The sequence below is a fragment of the Lithobates pipiens genome, unplaced genomic scaffold (assembly GCF_037356315.1).
Source record: "Lithobates pipiens isolate NorthernLeopardFrog02 unplaced genomic scaffold, aLitPip1_a1.2 Scaffold_52, whole genome shotgun sequence".
Classification (NCBI taxonomy): Eukaryota; Metazoa; Chordata; class Amphibia; order Anura; family Ranidae; genus Lithobates; species Lithobates pipiens.
The window spans coordinates 4,973,619-4,990,937 of NW_027507875.1; the positions used below are offsets into that span (position 1 = coordinate 4,973,619).

Consider the following 17,319-nt stretch of genomic DNA (forward strand, 5'->3'; position numbering starts at 1 on the left):
TTTTAGAATAGATAAAGTTCGTGGAAGGTTTCCTAGATTTTAGGAGAGTAGAAATCACCCCCACTGAGAATCCTAATGAAATTCTGCCGCTCAAGATCCAAAGATGTAGATTCAGTTTGTGAGCAGCTGGGTGCACCAATTTCCCCTGTGAGAGAAGCTGCGGGAACACTGGGATCTTGAACGGCGGGGCATACGCTGAGGTTCACTGCCCAAGGGAACCACAGCCTCTTTGGCCAGTACGGCAGAATAGCTATCACTCTGACTGGCTCCATCGATAATCTGATTAAAAACTTTGTGATCAAGGGTCTGGCGGGAAACGCATATGCGGTCTCGCATCGCCACAGACTCGAGAGGGCATCTACTGCTTCTGCACGGGGATGAGGCAGACGGGATGGAAATCTCGGCAGCTTCGCATTCATTGGAGAAGCAAAAAGATCTATTTCTGGTGGCTTCTGCAGACTCATGATCCAACTGAACTCTGATGGGTGCACTGCCCACTCGTTGCTGTCTGGAAAACAACGTGATAGGCGATCCGCCTGCTGATTCAAACGGCCCGAAAGGTAAACTGCCTTTAAATCCAACAAATTTCTTTCCGCCCATAACTTAACCAGTTGCCGACCGCCGCACGCCGATGTACGTCGGTACAATGGCACGGGCAGGCATAAGGACATACATGTACGTCCCTTGCCTCCCGCGGGTCGGGGGCCCGATCGGGCCCCCGCCCGGTGCCTGCGGCGGTCGGAATTCGTACGGGAGCGATCCCGGACGAGGGGACGGCCATTCATTCATGGCCACCCCCTCGCGATCGCTCCCGACGAATAGAAATCCCCGGTGACATCACTTCCTCTCCTGTAATGTAAACACAGGAGAGGAAGTGATGTATTCTCTCCTCCGTGTCGGTATTTTCCGTTCCGACACGGAGGAGAGCGGATCAGTAAGTTGCACCAACACTCACACACACAGTAGAACATGCCAGGCACACTCACACCCCCCCTTTACCCCCCGATCACCCCCCCAATTACCCCTGCCCCCCAGTCACAGTGACACCAATGTCATTTTTTTTTTTTTTTTTTTTTTTTTTTGCATTGGTGTCATTTGTGACTGTAATAACTGTTAGGGCAGTTAGAGTTAGCCCCCTTTAGTTCTAATGTACCCCCCTAACCCCCCCAATAAAGGTTTAACCCCGTGATCACCCCCCGTCGCCAGTGTCACTAAGGCTGGGTTCACATTGCAGCGGTTTATGAGAACGAATGTGATTCGCACCGCACTGCAGTGCAAATCACATCCGATCTCTGTGCGATTCGAGTTCAGCCATTCGCCGCACCCGCCGCACCCGCCACACCCGCCGCACCCGCCGCAAATTCGCACGGGACCCTTTTTTTGGCCCGCAGCAGAATCGGATCGCATGGGTGTTCACACCATGCGATCCGACTTTGCAGATCGCACTGCGATATGCGAACTGATCTGGGGGTGTCAGTAACATTTCACTGACACTCCCAGCAGTTCGCATAGGGCAGTGTGAACTGCCGCCGGGAGGCATGCGATGCGGGAACCCGCCGCGGATTCGCGGCGTTTCCGCATCGCTCCAGTGTGAACCCAGCCTAATAAGCGATCATTTTTCTGATCGCCGTATTAGTGTCACAGGTGACGCTAGTTAGGCAGGTAGGTATTTAGGTTCGCCGCAGCTTTTTATAGCGCCAGGGACCCCCATATACTACCGCATAAAGCCCCCTGATTGCCCCCTAGTTAACCCTTTCACCAGTGATCACCATATAACTGTTACAGGTGACGCTGGTTGGTTAGTTATTTTTTTATAGTTTCAGGGCACCCGCCATTTATTACCTAATAAAGGTTTAACCCCCTGATCACCCGGCGGGTGTCATTTGTGACTAATAACTGTTAGGGCAGTTAGGGTTAGCCCCCTTTAGTTCTAAGGTACCCCCCTAACCCCCCCAATAAAGGTTTAACCCCGTGATCACCCCCCGTCACCAGTGTCACTAAGGCTGGGTTCACATTGCAGCGGTTTATGAGAACGGATGTGATTCGCACCGCACTGCAGTGCAAATCACATCCGATCTCTGTGCGATTCGAGTTCAGCCATTCGCCGCACCCGCCGCACCCGCCGCAAATTCGCACGGGACCCTTTTTTTGGCCCGCAGCAGAATCGGATCGCATGGGTGTTCACACCATGCGATCCGAGTTTGCAGATCGCACTGCGATATGCGAACTGATCTGGGGGTGTCAGTAACATTTCACTGACACTCCCAGCAGTTCGCATAGGGCAGTGTGAACTGCCGCCGGGAGGCATGCGATGCGGGAACCCGCCGCGCATTCGTGGCGTTCCCGCATCGCTCCAGTGTGAACCCAGCCTAATAAGCGATCGTTTTTCTGATCGCTGTATTAGTGTCACAGGTGACGCTAGTTAGGCAGGTAGGTATTTAGGTTCGCTGCAGCTTTTTATAGCGCCAGGGACCCCCATATACTACCGCATAAAGCCCCCTGATTGCCCCCTAGTTAACCCTTTCACCAGTGATCACCATATAACTGTTACAGGTGACGCTGGTTGGTTAGTTATTTTTTTATAGTTTCAGGGCACCCGCCATTTATTACCTAGTCTCACTAGTGTACCCCTAAATTTAGGGGTGTCTACTTTCCAAAATGGGGTCATTTGGGGGGGGTTTGTGCCATCTTGGCATTTTATGGCCTTCAAAACTGTAACGCCCTTAGAAAGCCTGAAGGCGGTGCTTGGTTTTCGGGGCCCCGTACGCGGCTAGGCTCCCAAAAAGTCCCACATATGTGGTATCCCCATACTCAGGAGAAGCAGCAGAATTTATTTTGGGGTGTCATTTCACATATGCCCATGGCATGCGTGAGCAATATATCATTTAGTGACAACTTTGTGAAAAAAAAAAAAAAAAAAAAAAAGTTTGTAATTTTCCCGCAACTTGTGGCAAAATATAAAATATTCCATGGACTCAACATGCCTCTCAGCAAATAGCTTGGGGTGTCTACTTTCTAAAATGGGGTCATTTGTGGGGGTTTTGTGCCATCTTGGCATTTTATGGCCTTCAAAACTGTAATAGGTAGTGAGGAGTGAAATCAAAAAATTACGCCCTTAGAAAGCCTGAAGGCGGTGCTTGGTTTTCGGGGCCCCGTACGCGGCTAGGCTCCCAAAAAGTCCCACATATGTGGTATCCCCGTACTCAGGAGAAGCAGCAGAATTTATTTTGGGGTGTCATTTCACATATGCCCATGGCATGCATGAGCAATATATCATTTAGTGACAACTTTGTGTAAAAAAAAAAAAAAATTTTTTTTTTTGTCATTATTCAATCGCTTGAGGCAAAAAAATAAAATATTCAATGGGCTCAACATGCCTCTTATCAATTTCCTTAGGGGGTCTACTTTCCAAAATGGGGTCATTTGGGGGGGTTTTGTACTGCCCTGCCATTTTAGCACCTCAAGAAATGAGATAGGCAGTCGTAAACTAAAAGCTGCGTAAATTCCAGAAAACGTACCTTAGTTTGTAGATGTGACAACTTTTGCGCAAACCAATAAATATACAATTATTGACTTTTTTTTTACCAAAGACATGTGGCTGAATACATTTTGGCCTAAATGTATGACTAAAATTGAGTTTATTGGATTTTTCTAATAACAAAAAGTAGAAAATATCATTTTTTTTCAAAATTTGCGGTCTTTTTACGTTTATATCGCAAAAAATAAAAATCGCAGAGGCAATCAAATACCATCAAAAGAAAGCTCTATTTGTGGGAAGAAAAGGACGCAAATTTTGTTTGGGTACAACATTGCATGACCGCGCAATTACCAGTTAAAGCAGCGCAGTGCCAAAGTGTAAAAAGACCTCTGGTCATTTACCAGCAAAATGGTCCGGTCTGAAAGTGGTTAATGGGCTCTACTTCCTTTAATAATGTGATGCTGTGCTTTCACCCCTGCCGTTATACTCAAAACATATAACTAGTAAAAAAAAATTCAATCATCGCCTATGGGGATTTTTAAGTAGAGACGCTTGGCGCCATTCCACAAGCGTGTGCAATTTTGAAGAGTGACATGTTAGGTAACTATTTACTCAGCGTAACTTCATCTTTCACATTATGCAAAAATTGGGCTAACTTTACTGTGTTTTTATTTTTAAGCACAAAACTGTTTTTTTTCCAAAAAAAAGCATTTGAAAAATTGCTGTGCAAATACCGTGCGAGATAAAAAGTTGCAACAACCACCATTGTATTCTCCAGGGTGTTTGCTAAAAAAACATATATAATGTTTTGGGATTTTATGTAATTTTCTAGCAAATAAATGATGATTTTTACATGTAGGAAAGAAATGTCAGAATTGTCCTGGGTGCTCCAGAACGCCTGATGGTGCTCCCTGCATGTTGGGCCTCTGTATGTGGCCACACTGTGTAAAAGTCTCACACATGTGGTATTGCCGTACTCGGGAGTAATAGCAGAATGTGTTTTGGGGTGTAATTTGTGGTATGCATATGCTGTGTGTGAGAAATAAACTGATAATATGACAATTTTGTGAGATTTTCGGGTCCACATTTCACCCAACACCCACAGCACTGAAGATCTCATGGAAACTCAACTGTCCAGATCTCCCAGACATAGGTCGCCATCCACCTTCAGACCACTTGGGGGACACCGACCCCGCCACCCACCGACGAGCCCGACTTCGGCCCCGCTACCTCACAGAGCACGCAGGGACCGCTAGACCTGTCGCCTCACGAGAGCTCCGGGACACCCATGCGACGGTGGATTAGCCTACATGCTTCATACCCTGCCTAGTGCCGCTCTCCTTTCCTCTGCCGTGCATATGGACCATTCCCTTACTCACCTGCCTTGAAACACTACAGACACTTACACTAGCTTCAATATCCCCGACTCCGGTTACCACCATGATTTCTACCTGGAGCAGTCCTGGGCCTCCAATCCGTCAGACGAGAGAGCATTCAACGCACACACTCGACTAGACACCATTCCTGCTCGGATCCCATATAGTTGTAGCCTTTTACTCTCTAACTGAACATTACCACAGCCGAATGAGCGCCCAGAAGGACCCGAGACACCTATCGGTAAAGTATACATCGAACAGAGCACTTGGTATATTTTAGTGACTGATCTGATCTTGTGCCCTGCTGCAACATTTATATTAGCACTTACCTCTATGCCTTATATGAACTATTCTTCATATTGCAGACCTCATATCATCATAGAGGAGCTAGTAATTCTATATACTTTACTAAACATCATACTACCCTGAAAGCAGGAGCCCGTTCACTACCTTACAATATTGCAGGCATTGGGTGGTCAATTTATCAAGTGATACCCCCCTTACTAGCCTTATCCCTGATCCAGGATATACAGGATCCATGATTTATATGATTTTTAGGCCCACCCAAACCTACCCCCCAGTACCCCCCTCTTACAAACCATCTGGGAATACCAGGTGCCATAGGCTATTTCTTTAATATGTTGTTGACGTCGATGACCTGTTTTCTTTTTTTGCTTGATTGCAGAGGTGACCATCTTGGCGTTTGTCAAGAGGGTTGAGAGTGGCCAGCAAGATTGCCTACAGCCACATCACCTTAAAAGCGCCCGATCTCGTCCGATCTCGGATGCTAAGCAGGGTTGGGCCTGGTTAGTATTGATGGACGAACTTCCGACGGGACGTTTCGCGAACGCGACCGATAGTTCGCGAACCGTAACGTTCGCGGCAGGCCCCATTGACTTCAATGGGAGGAGAACTTTGCAAACCTACAGGTCAAATTTGCAGCCACAAAATAATTACTAGCTGTGCAAACATAGTCCCACCACATGGCCAATGACATAACACATGTATGAGGTGAATCTGGGATCGACGACTACAAGCATTCTTTTTTTATATGTGAAATTGTGACAATTCACGACTGTGGAGCGCATGAAGGCAATGGAGGAAGGTCAGGGTAGGCAAAGAAGAGGGTGCAGGAGATGATCACCAGCAGCATGACATACAGCAATGACACCTGCACCGTGATAGAGTGATCTGACACCAGCACCATGATAGAGAGCACTGACATCAGCAGCGTGACATACAGCAATGACACCTGCACCGTGATAGAGTGATCTGACACCAGCACCGTGATAGAGAGCACTGACATCAGCAGCGTGACATACAGCAATGACACCTGCACCGTGATAGAGAGCGCTGACATCAGCAGCGTGACATAAAGCACTGACACCAGCACCGTGATATACAGCACTGACACCAGCACCGTGATATACAGCACTGACACCTGCACCGTAAGCAGCCCCAGGAGTAAGTCAGCATAGCACAGGGATGCTGGGAGCCCCTCATAATGAGCATAGCACAGGGATGGTGGGAGCCCCTCATGATAAGCATAGCACAGGGATGGTGGGAGTCCCTCATAATATGCACAGCAGAGGTACAGCCCCAGGAGTAAGTCAGCATAGCACAGGGATGGTGGGAGCCCCTCATAATAAGCAGCCCCAGGAGGAAGTCAGCACAGCACAGGGATGGTGGGAGCCCCTCATAATGAGCATAGCACAGGGATGGTGGGAGCCCCTCATAATATGCACAGCAGAGGTACAGCCCCAGGAGGAAGTCAGCATAGCACAGGGATGGTGGGAGCCCTTCATAATAAGCAGCCCCAGGAGGAAGTCAGCACAGCACAGGGATGGTGGAAGCCCCTCATAATGAGCAGCCCCAGGAGGAAGTCAGCATAGCACAGGGATGGTGGGAGCCCCTCATAATGTGCATAGCACAGGGATGGTGGGAGCCCCTCATAATGAGCATAGCACAGGGATGGTGGGAGCCCCTCATAATATGCACAGCAGAGGTACAGCCCCAGGAGGAAGTCAGCACAGGGATGGTGGGAGCCCCTTATAATATGCACAGCAGAGGTACAGCCCCAGGAGTAAGCCAGCATAGCACAGGGATGGTGAGAGCCCATCATAATAAGCAGCCCCAGGAGGAAGTCAGCACAGCACAAGGATGGTGGGAGCCCCTCATAATAAGCATAGCACAGGGATGGCGGGGGCCCCTCATAATATGCACAGCAGAGGTACAGCCCCAGGAGGAAATCAGCACAGCACAGGGATGGTGGGAGCCCCTCATAATATGCACAGCAGAGGTACAGCCCCAGGAGTAAGTCAGCATAGCACTGGGATGGTGAGAGCCCATCATAATAAGCAGCCCCAGGAGGAAGTCAGCACAGCACAAGGATGGTGGGAGCCCCTCATAATAAGCATAGCACAGGGATGGCGGGGGCCCCTCATAATATGCACAGCAAAGGTACAGCCCCAGGAGGAAGTCAGCATAGCACAGGGATGGTGGGAACCCCTTATAATGAGCAGCCCCAGGAGGAAGTCAGCATAGCACAGGGATGGTGGGAGCCCCTTATAATGAGCATAGCACAGGGTTGGTGGGAGCCCCTCAAAATATGCACAGCAGAGGTACAGCCCCAGGAGGAAGTCAGCACAGCACAGGGATGGTGGGAGCCCCTCATAATTAGCAGCCCCAGGAGGAAGTCAGCATAGCACAGGGATGGTGGGAGCCCCTCATAATATGCACAGCAGAGGTACAGCCCCAGGAGGAAGTCAGCACAGGGATGGTGAGCTTTACAAACCTACAGGTCATATTTGCAAAATAGATCAAAAAGTAAATATAAATCAACAACTCCAATTTGTCAGATCAATATCACCTTGTGACGCTTAATTAGTGCAGACACTCCCTATATAGGTTCTGCCCCTCACCCTGTATTTTGTATTTCTCCCACAAAACTACATCAAGTCAAATAAATAGAATGGGAAAATATATACAATTCTCTATAAGATATGTGCAAGTGACAGCCTAACTGTTGTAGGATGTGTATAAATGACACCCTAACTGTGATTAACCCAAAAAAATATATTTTATAAGTAAGAAATATATATTATATATATATATATATATATATATATATATATATATATATATATATATATATATATATATATATAAAAACAAACATATACACTTCCTTTGAAATATTAATGAGCAACACAACGATTTTGATTATCCCTAAACCGCAACGTGCGAATGTGTATAATTTTTATATAGAAGCAAAAGTCCAAAAAAAGGGGAGATAGAAAGGACAGTTAAATCCTTTTCATGTGCAGTTCTTGCCAGTGTCCATAAAATGATAAAAACCTTCACCACACCAGCCGTGACAGTGACCCCCCTTGTTGGAGCACTCACCAGCTACAGCGCTCAGCACTCTCGTGCCAAGCTCAACAGGCGTTTAAATCACTTAAATGAAGACAGTAGATGTTCAGCACTCAGTCAGTGTTTCTCCTCTTTTCAGGCTCCAATAAGGTTATCCCTCAAAATACCTCAGAGAGAAAAAGAGAGACCTCCCATAGTGCAACACTGTAAAATATCTTTAATTGCAAACTTTAAAAGCCACTCATTAATGCATTCACATGAACAAAACTTGAATAAAAGCACTTCAAAATCACTCCAATCCTTCACAACAGCGTACTTCACTCCAAGGCATTGGTGGTCACAGTGGATACTGGTCAGATTTAGCAGCATAAATACTGTCTCTCACCCTTCCTTCTGCTGTATGGTACCCCACAGCGAAGTTCTCAGTTTGAACCCAGCGCCACACTCTCTCCAGTTCTATTCCTCGTGTTACACACACTCTTCCACCTTGGTTGCAGTGTTCAATGAATCAAAGATAGTTGCCAGATAGCCACGCCCCCGACATGTTTCGTCATAGGACTTAATCATGGGATTGGCTATCTGGCTCCCAGTTCCGCCTTTTATTGTAATGGCAACCATCCTATAATGGCAATGCAGCTAATCACGCCCACATTACACCAATCTAAGTCTAAAGCCTGCCTTCTTTGATTAAATAGAGCCACCCACATCTAAGCAGAGCCACCCCCTGAGTCCCCAGACCCGGTCAGATAGCGCGACGTACGGGAGATTGCAGACAAGCAGCTGTTCACAATCCCGCACGTCATCGCCCGGTCGCGCATGCGCAGTCGCTACCAATTTCCCCTTCACAAACTTCTCGGCTCATCAGCCGTCAGACACTCCGTGTACCGCCACCGCGCATGCGCCAACCCCTCACTCCACTTACCAGGGAATGCATGACGTGTCCGAGCTTCCCCTCCCTGCTCTCACCGTCAGCACAAATTCGATCGCACATGCGTCGTTCTCCCATGGGCATCAGGTCCAGAAGGCAGATGATAGCATCCATGCTCCGACCAACACTCAGCCACATAACGCAAACGAGTATGCAAATAAATCCCACCCATCCCGGAGACAGCTGTACAGATGATATTACTGTCCATGCCAGCAATATCCATACAGATCATAGACTAAAAGGCTAGTTTATGCTAGTGACAACAGCGCAACACACAAATAAGTTGAGCATATTCTCATATCCCCATCTATTAAAAATAAATAACGTATCCCTGTGTCACCAGTGCCTCAAAGTTCACAATAACATGCTATACTCCATATACAGTCATAGTGGTGTATGTCACCCCCCCAAAAATATGTTATTGCACAATAATCAATAAAATAAAATCGCATATGTAAAATTTAAAAACAAACTAAAGCAAATAAAACATATAAAACCTTATATATACAAATACAAATATATTTGTATGCAAACGTGCGACCACATCAGTGCGCGTGTATTATACAATCGCACCGATATAGTCGCTCTAATATCTTTATATATATGTGAATATGCACATTGTGCAATCATCCACACATATACATGACAAAATTATAATTAAAATTAAACAACTTTTAATAGAAGACTACTCTGGTTATTTCTATTTGGAACAAATGAACAAATATTCTACTCCAGTCACCCCACTTCATGATTGCACCCCCCAATCAACTGCCCCTGCCTGAGTTCCCATTTCTCTAAGGCCAGCATATTCAAACACTGTCAACTAAACCACTAGGGGTCCCACTCCCATAGGTCACATATGGATATTCCACCCCATATTCCCAATACACAAACAGTTAATAGGGTATCACGAATTGCTAATAAAGCAGTTCACATCCAATTCAATGTTCATTCCCCTTGGTGTCAAGCTTTTCATCAAAAAGATCCATTTAGTTTCTCTCTGGGATAATTCCCTCACCCGATTAGAGCCCCTCCACGAGGGGTATACATGATCTATGCCATAAAACTGTAAAAGGCTAGGGTCTTGTTGGTGACACTCTTTAAAATGTAAAGATACACTGTGATCCTGATAACCCTTCCGGATGTTGGCTAAATGTTCAGAGAACCGTATCCTCAATAACCTCTTAGTACGACCCACATAAAACAACTTACAGGGGCACCATAATAAATATACCACATATGACATATTACATGTCATAAATTCATTTATGTGAAAAGTTTCTCCCACTCCATTGGTTACCGTAGTGACCCCCCTACTAAGGCATCGGACGGTTTTACAACAAATGCATCTTCTGCATGCAAAGAACCCCTTCAATTCACTAGACATGGTCTGTCTCACCGGGGATCAATTATCTTTTTAACAATCTTGTCCCCTATACTAGGGGGCCCTTCTATAGATGAACTTGGGGCGGCTCGGTAGAGATGGTCCTAGATGCTTATCTTTCCCTAAAATATGCCAATGTTTAGCAAAGATCTGTTCAATCTCCCTATATTGGTGGTGATAACCTGATAGAAATTTAAACTGGTGTTGTATCTCATCCCTCCCCTTATGGGATCCCTGAAGACAGGTGTCCCTAGGTATGTTGGCAATCTCCTTAATAGTGGTGTCCAGATCGGTCACATCATAACCCTTCTGTAAAAACCTCCTTCTCAAGACCTCGGACTGGGTGGCATAGTCCTCATCAGTAGTACAATTGAGACGAACCCTCAAGAACTGCCCTTTCGGGATGTTCCTGATCCAAGAGGGATGATGCCCACTTCTTGTGGATAAAAAACTATTCGGGTCCGTGGTCTTGAAAAATACAGTAGTCTTCAACTGGCTCCCCTTCCTTTCTATGGTGAGGTCCAAAAAGTTTACACTCTTAGAGCTGATATTGAAGTCCAATCTGATATTATTGGAGTTGGAGTTCAATCTTTCAATGAACTTCCTAGCTGATTGTTCGGTGCCAACCCAAATAAAAAACAGATCGTCTATAAATCTATGATAGAAGATTAACTGTTGAGGTTTATTCATAATGGGAGCATACTTTGCCCCCATTGCCACACCAACACATTGGTAATAAAACATGCCCCCATACCAGAAGTAGTTGTGGGTCATGCAAAACTCCAAAGCCTGGCCCACAAATACCTTCCGAGCATGGGGGACATCCTCCCTCCTACTCATCGCCCAATTCAGGGCCAGTAGGGCATTATGATGTTGGATGATAGTATACAAGCTTGATACATCCGCTGTCACCAGATGTACTTCCGCCATCGGGGGAACAGATACTTCACTCAATGCTTTAAGAAGATCAGTGGTATCCCTCAGATACGCTGATGTATTTTTGACACTAGGTTGGAGGGATTTGTCCAAATATTCCCCCAACCTAGCCGTCACTGACCCAATCCCGTTCACAATTGGACGTGTAGGGGGAACCTCCAGGTCCTTGTGGATTTTAGGTAGGGTATAGATCACTGGTATTCTGCAAGCGCTGGGAACTAAATATTTACCTTCTTTGATATTCAACACCCCCTTCCCATAACCCCATTGAATTAGGGCCTCCAACTGACTTTTATATTGGTTCGTAGGGTCTGCATCCAACTTCTTATATGTGGTGGTATCACTAAATAGCTCCTTTAATTGATTATCATAAAAGGACCTATCCAAAATGACAACCCCACCCCCCTTATCAGTCGGTCGTATAATAATTTCTTTTTTTCTCCTCTAGGGAATTAATTCCATCTTTAAAATGCCTAGCATTAACCCCTTTCTTGAGGGGTAATTCTTCTAAATCATTCAATACTAGGTTTTTGAATACCTCTACAAAGTGATTACTCGCAATCTGGGGGTTAAATAGGGAACGATTCTTCAATCCACTATCACTCTGGGTGGGCCCTCTTTTGTCTGTTGGATGTGTCTTAATGGGATGCATCATAAAATATTTCTTGATGTTTAAAGTACGTATATACCTATGGATATCCATGTATACCTCGAATTTGTTCATAACTTTTCTCGGCACACATTTAAGACCCGTATTTAAGATATGCAATTCATTAGTATTTAGTTGTACCTGGCTCAAATTTAAAATTCCATCATTTAATTGTCCCTCATTCTCTTTCTTGGATTGTTTAAACTGATCCCCTCTGGCCACATCACCCTGAATGAGCCCGATACCATCTGATCTCGGATGCTAAACAGGGTCAGGCCTGGTTAGTACTCGGATGGGAGACCGCCTCGGACTGCTAGGTTCCATAGATTTTTTTTAATATGTTGTTGGCGTCGACGACATGTCTTGTTTTTCTGCTTGTTTGCAGAGGTGACCATCTTTGCATTTGTCAAGAGGGTTGAGAGTGGCCAGCAAGATCACCTACGGCCACATCACCCTGAATGCGCCTGATCTTGTCTATTTTTAGATGATAAGCAGGGTTGGGCCTGGTTAATACCTGGATGGGAGACCACCTGTGAATACTGGGTGCCACAGGCTTTATTTTTTAATATGTTGTTGCCGTCGATGACCCGTTTTATTTTTCTGCTTTTTTGCCGAGGTGACCATCTTGGTGTTTATCAAGAGGGTTGAGAGGGGCCAGCAAGATTACCTATGGTCACATCACCCTGCATGTGCCCGATCTCGTCTGTTCTCAGATGCTAAGCAAGATCAGGCCTTGTTAGTACCTGGATGGGAGACTGCCTTGGATATACCAGGTGCCATAGGCTTCTTTTTAATATGTTTTTGGCGTCGACGACCTGTTTTATTTTTCTGCTTGTTTGCCGGGGTGACCATCTTGGCTTTTGTCAAGAGGGTTGAGTGTGGCAATCAAGATCACCTATGGCCACATCATCTTGAATACGTCTGATCTCGGATGCTAAGCAGGGTTGGGCCTGGTTATTACCTGTATGGGGGACCGCCTGGGAATACCAGGACCTGTAGGCTTTTTTTAATGTTGTTGGCGTCGACGACCTGTTTTATTTTCTGCTTGTTTGCCGAGCTGACCATCTTGCTGTTTGTCAAGAGGGTTGAGAGTGGCCAGCAAGATCTCTTATAGCCACATCACCCTGAATGCACCCCATCTCGTCTGATCTCGGATACTAAGCAGGGACGGGCTTGGTTAGTACCTGGATGGGAGACCGCTTGGGAATACCAGGTGCCGTAGGCTTTTTTTTAATATGTTGTTGGCGTCGATGACCTGTTTTATTTTTCTGCTTGTTTGCCGAGGTGACCATGTTGGCATTTGTCAAGAGGGTTGAGAGTGACCAGCAAGATCGCTTATGGCCACATCAACATCAGTGCGCCCGATCTTGTCTGATCTCGGATTCTAAGCAGGGTCGGGCCTGGTTAGTACCTGGATTGGAGACCGCCTGGGAATATCAGGTGCTATAGGCTTTTATTTTTCTGCTGCTTGCCGAGGTGACGATCTTGGCGTTTGTCAAGAGGATTGAGAGTGGCCAGCAAGATCGCCTACCGCCACATCACCCTAAATGCTCCCGATCTTGTCTTATCTCGTCTGATCTCGGATGCTAAGCAGGGTCGGGCCTCGTAAGTACCTGGATGGGAAACCGCCTGGTAATAACAGGTGCCAGAGTTTTTTTTAATATGTTGTTGGCGTTGAGAAGTTTTATTTTTCTGCTTGTTTGCCGAGGTGAATATCTTAGCTTTTGTGAAGAGGGTTGAGAGTGGCTAGCAAGATCGCCAAAGGCCATATCACCCTGAATGCTCCCGATCTTATCTTATCTCGCCTGATCTCGAATGCTAAGCAGTGTCGGGCCTGGTTAGTACCTGGATGGAAGACCGCTTGGGAATACCAGGTGCCGTAGGCTTTTTTTTAATATGTTGTTGGCGTCGACAACCTGTTATATTTTTCTACTGATTTGCCGAAGTGACCATCTTGGCGTTTGTCAAGAGGGTTGAGAGTGGCCAGCAAGGTTGCCTACAGCCACATCACCCTGAATGCTCTTGATCTTGTCTGATCTCGGATGCAAAGCAGGGTCCGGCTTGGTTAGTACCTGGATGGGAGACCGCCTGGGAATAACAGGTGGCATAGGCTTTTTTGTAATATGTTGTTTGTGTAGACGACCAGATTTTATTTTTCTGCTTGTTTGCCGAGGTGATCATCTTGACGTTTGTCAAGAGGGTTGAGAGTGGACAGCACTATTGCTTGCAGCCACATCACCTTGAATGTGCCCGATCTCATCTGATCTTGGATGCTAAGCATTGTCAGGCCTGGTTAGTACCTGGATGGGAGACCGTCTGGGAATATCAGGTGCCTTAGGCTTTTTTTTTATATGTTGGCGCCAAAGTCCTTTTTTTTCTGCTTGTTTGCCGAGGTGACCATCTTGGTGTTTGTCAAGAGGGTTGAGAGTGGCCAGCAAGATCGCCTACGGCCACATCACCCTGAATCCGCCCGATCTCCTCTGATCTCGAATGCTAAGCAGGGTCGGGCCTGGTTAGTACCTGGATGGAAGAGATAAGATAAGATCGGGAGCATTCAGGGTGATGTGGCCGTAGGCGATCTTGCTGGCCACTCTCAATCCTCTTGACAAACGCCAAGATGGTCACCTTGGCAAACAAGCAGAAAAATAAAACAGGTCATCGACGCCAACAACATATTAAAAAAAAGTCTACGGCACCTGGTATTCCCAGGCGGTCTCCCATACAGGTACTACCCAGGCATGACCCTGCTTAGCATCCAAGATCAGACGAGATTGGGATGCATTCAGGGTGATGTGGCCATAGGCGCTCTTGCTGGCCACTCTCAACCCTCTTGGCAAACGCCAAGATGGTCACCTCGGCAAACAAGCAGAAAAAAAATTACGGTAAGTATGAAACATTTTTCCGTTTTCCTGGTGCCACCATGTGATACAATAAATAGCTAAGAACAGGGTGGGTACTGCTTCAAAGAAAAAAATTGTATTCAAGGAAATGTGAGAGCTGCCTCAATGCCCTTTCCCTAAATTCTACTGAAGTGAGTGCTCTGGGGGTGATGCAATGTGCTGGGTGAGATGCGATGAGCTGGGGCAGTGCGATGTGATGTGCTGGGGGAGATGCGATTTGATGTGTTGCGAGTGATGCAATGTGCTTTGGGGCGATTCGATGTTCTGGTGAGATGCGATGCGATTGGGCGGTGGGATTCGATGTGTTGGGGCGAATCGATTCGATGTGCCGATGCCATTCGATGTGCTGATGCGATTCGATATGTTGGGGTGATGCGATGTGCTTTGGGAGATGCGATGTGCTTTGGGAGATGCGATGTGCTGGGGGAGATGCGATTCGATGTGCTGGGGGAGATGGGTTTCGATGTGATGCCATGTGGTAGGGGCGATGCGATTGCCATTTCACCCTGAATGCGCCAGATATCGTTTGATCTCGGATGCTAAGCAGGGTCGGGCCTGGTTAATACCTGGATGGGAGACCGGCTGGGAATACCAGGTGCCGTAGGCTTTTTATTAATATGTTGTTGGCGTCGACGACCTGTTTTATTTTTCTGCTTCTTTGCTGAGGTGACCACCTTGGCGTTTGTCAAGAGGGTTGAGAGTAGCCAGCAAGATAGCCTACGGCCATATCACCATGAATGCGCCCGATCTCGTCTGATTTCAGATGATAAGCAGGGGCGGTCCTGGTTAGTACCTGGATGGGAGAACACTTGGGAGTACCAGGTGCCGTAGGCTTTTTTAAATATGTTGTTGTCGTCGACGTCCTGTTTATTTTTCTGCTTGTTTGCCGAGGTGCCCATCTTGGCGTTTGTCAAGAGGGTTGAGAGTGGCCACCAAGCTCGCATACAGCCACATCACCCTGAATGCACTCAAGCTCGTTTGATCTTGGATGCTAAGCAGGGTCGGGCCTGGTTAGTACCTGTATGGGAGACCACATGGGAATACCAGGTGCCGTAGTCTTTTTTTTAATATGATGTTGGCATCGACGACCTGTTTTATTTTATTGCTTGTTTGCCGAGATAACCATCTTGGCGTTTGTCAAGAGGGTTGAGAGTGGCCAGCAAGATTGCCTACGGCCACATCACCCTGAATGTGCCTGATTTAGGATGTTAGGCAGGGTTGGGCCTGGTTAGTAACTGGATGGGAGACCGCTCGGGAGTACCAGGTGCTGTAGGCTTTTTTAATATGTTGTTGGCAACAACGAACTGTTTTATTTTTCTGCTTGTTTTCCGAGGTGACCATCTTGGCCTTTGTCAAGAGGATTGAGAGTGGTAAGGAAGATCGCTTATGGCCTCATCACCCTGAATGAGTCCGATCTCGTCTGACTTCGGATACTAAGCAGGGTCGGGCCTGGTTAGTAACTGAATGGGAGATCGCCTGGGAATATCAGGTACCGTAGGCTTTTTTTTAATATGTTGTTGGCATCGACGACCTGTTTTATTTTACTGCTTGTTTGCCGAGGTGACCATCTTGGCGTTTGTCAAGAGGGGTGAGAGTGGCCAGCAAGATCGCCTACGGCTTCATCTCCCTGATCTCGTTGGGCCTGGTTAGTACCTGTATGGGAGACCACATGGGAATACCAGGTGCCGTAGTCTTTTTTTTAATATGATGTTGGCATCGACGACCTGTTTTATTTTATTGCTTGTTTGCCGAGATAACCATCTTGGCGTTTGTCAAGAGGGTTGAGAGTGGCCAGCAAGATTGCCTACGGCCACATCACCCTGAATGTGCCTGATTTAGGATGTTAGGCAGGGTTGGGCCTGGTTAGTAACTGGATGGGAGACCTCTCGGGAGTACCAGGTGCTGTAGGCTTTTTTAATATGTTGTTGGCAACAACGAACTGTTTTATTTTTCTGCTTGTTTTCCGAGGTGACCATCTTGGCCTTTGTCAAGAGGATTGAGAGTGGTAAGAAAGATCGCTTATGGCCTCATCACCCTGAATGAGTCCGATCTCGTCTGATTTCGGATGCTAAGCAGGGTCGGGCCTGGTTAGTAGCTGGATGTGAGACCGCCTGGGAATACCAGGTGCTGTAGGCGTCTTTTTAATATGTTGCTGGTGTCGAGGACCTGTTTTATTTTTCTGCTTGTTTGCTGAGGTGACCATCTTGCCATTTGTCAAGAGGGTTAAGAGTGGACTGAAAGATCACCTAAGGCCGCATCACCATGAATGTGCCCTATCTTGTCTGATCTCGCATGC

The 17,319-nt window shown here is 46.7% G+C and overlaps 9 pseudogenes; 8 read left to right on the forward strand and 1 right to left on the reverse strand.

Moving 5' to 3' along the window:
• Nucleotides 1-13,229: 13,229 nt before the first annotated feature.
• LOC143957319 (5S ribosomal RNA) lies at nt 13,230-13,348 on the forward strand (annotated as a pseudogene).
• Nucleotides 13,349-13,880: 532 nt separating this feature from the next.
• LOC143957448 (5S ribosomal RNA) lies at nt 13,881-14,009 on the forward strand (annotated as a pseudogene).
• A 336-nt stretch (nt 14,010-14,345) lies between these two features.
• On the forward strand, nt 14,346-14,464 carry LOC143957554 (5S ribosomal RNA; annotated as a pseudogene).
• Nucleotides 14,465-14,807: 343 nt separating this feature from the next.
• On the reverse strand, nt 14,808-14,927 carry LOC143957668 (5S ribosomal RNA; annotated as a pseudogene).
• A 584-nt stretch (nt 14,928-15,511) lies between these two features.
• LOC143957658 (5S ribosomal RNA) lies at nt 15,512-15,630 on the forward strand (annotated as a pseudogene).
• A 108-nt stretch (nt 15,631-15,738) lies between these two features.
• Nucleotides 15,739-15,857, forward strand: LOC143957340 (5S ribosomal RNA; annotated as a pseudogene).
• A 106-nt stretch (nt 15,858-15,963) lies between these two features.
• LOC143957261 (5S ribosomal RNA) lies at nt 15,964-16,082 on the forward strand (annotated as a pseudogene).
• A 323-nt stretch (nt 16,083-16,405) lies between these two features.
• LOC143957625 (5S ribosomal RNA) lies at nt 16,406-16,524 on the forward strand (annotated as a pseudogene).
• A 516-nt stretch (nt 16,525-17,040) lies between these two features.
• On the forward strand, nt 17,041-17,159 carry LOC143957452 (5S ribosomal RNA; annotated as a pseudogene).
• Nucleotides 17,160-17,319: the final 160 nt, after the last annotated feature.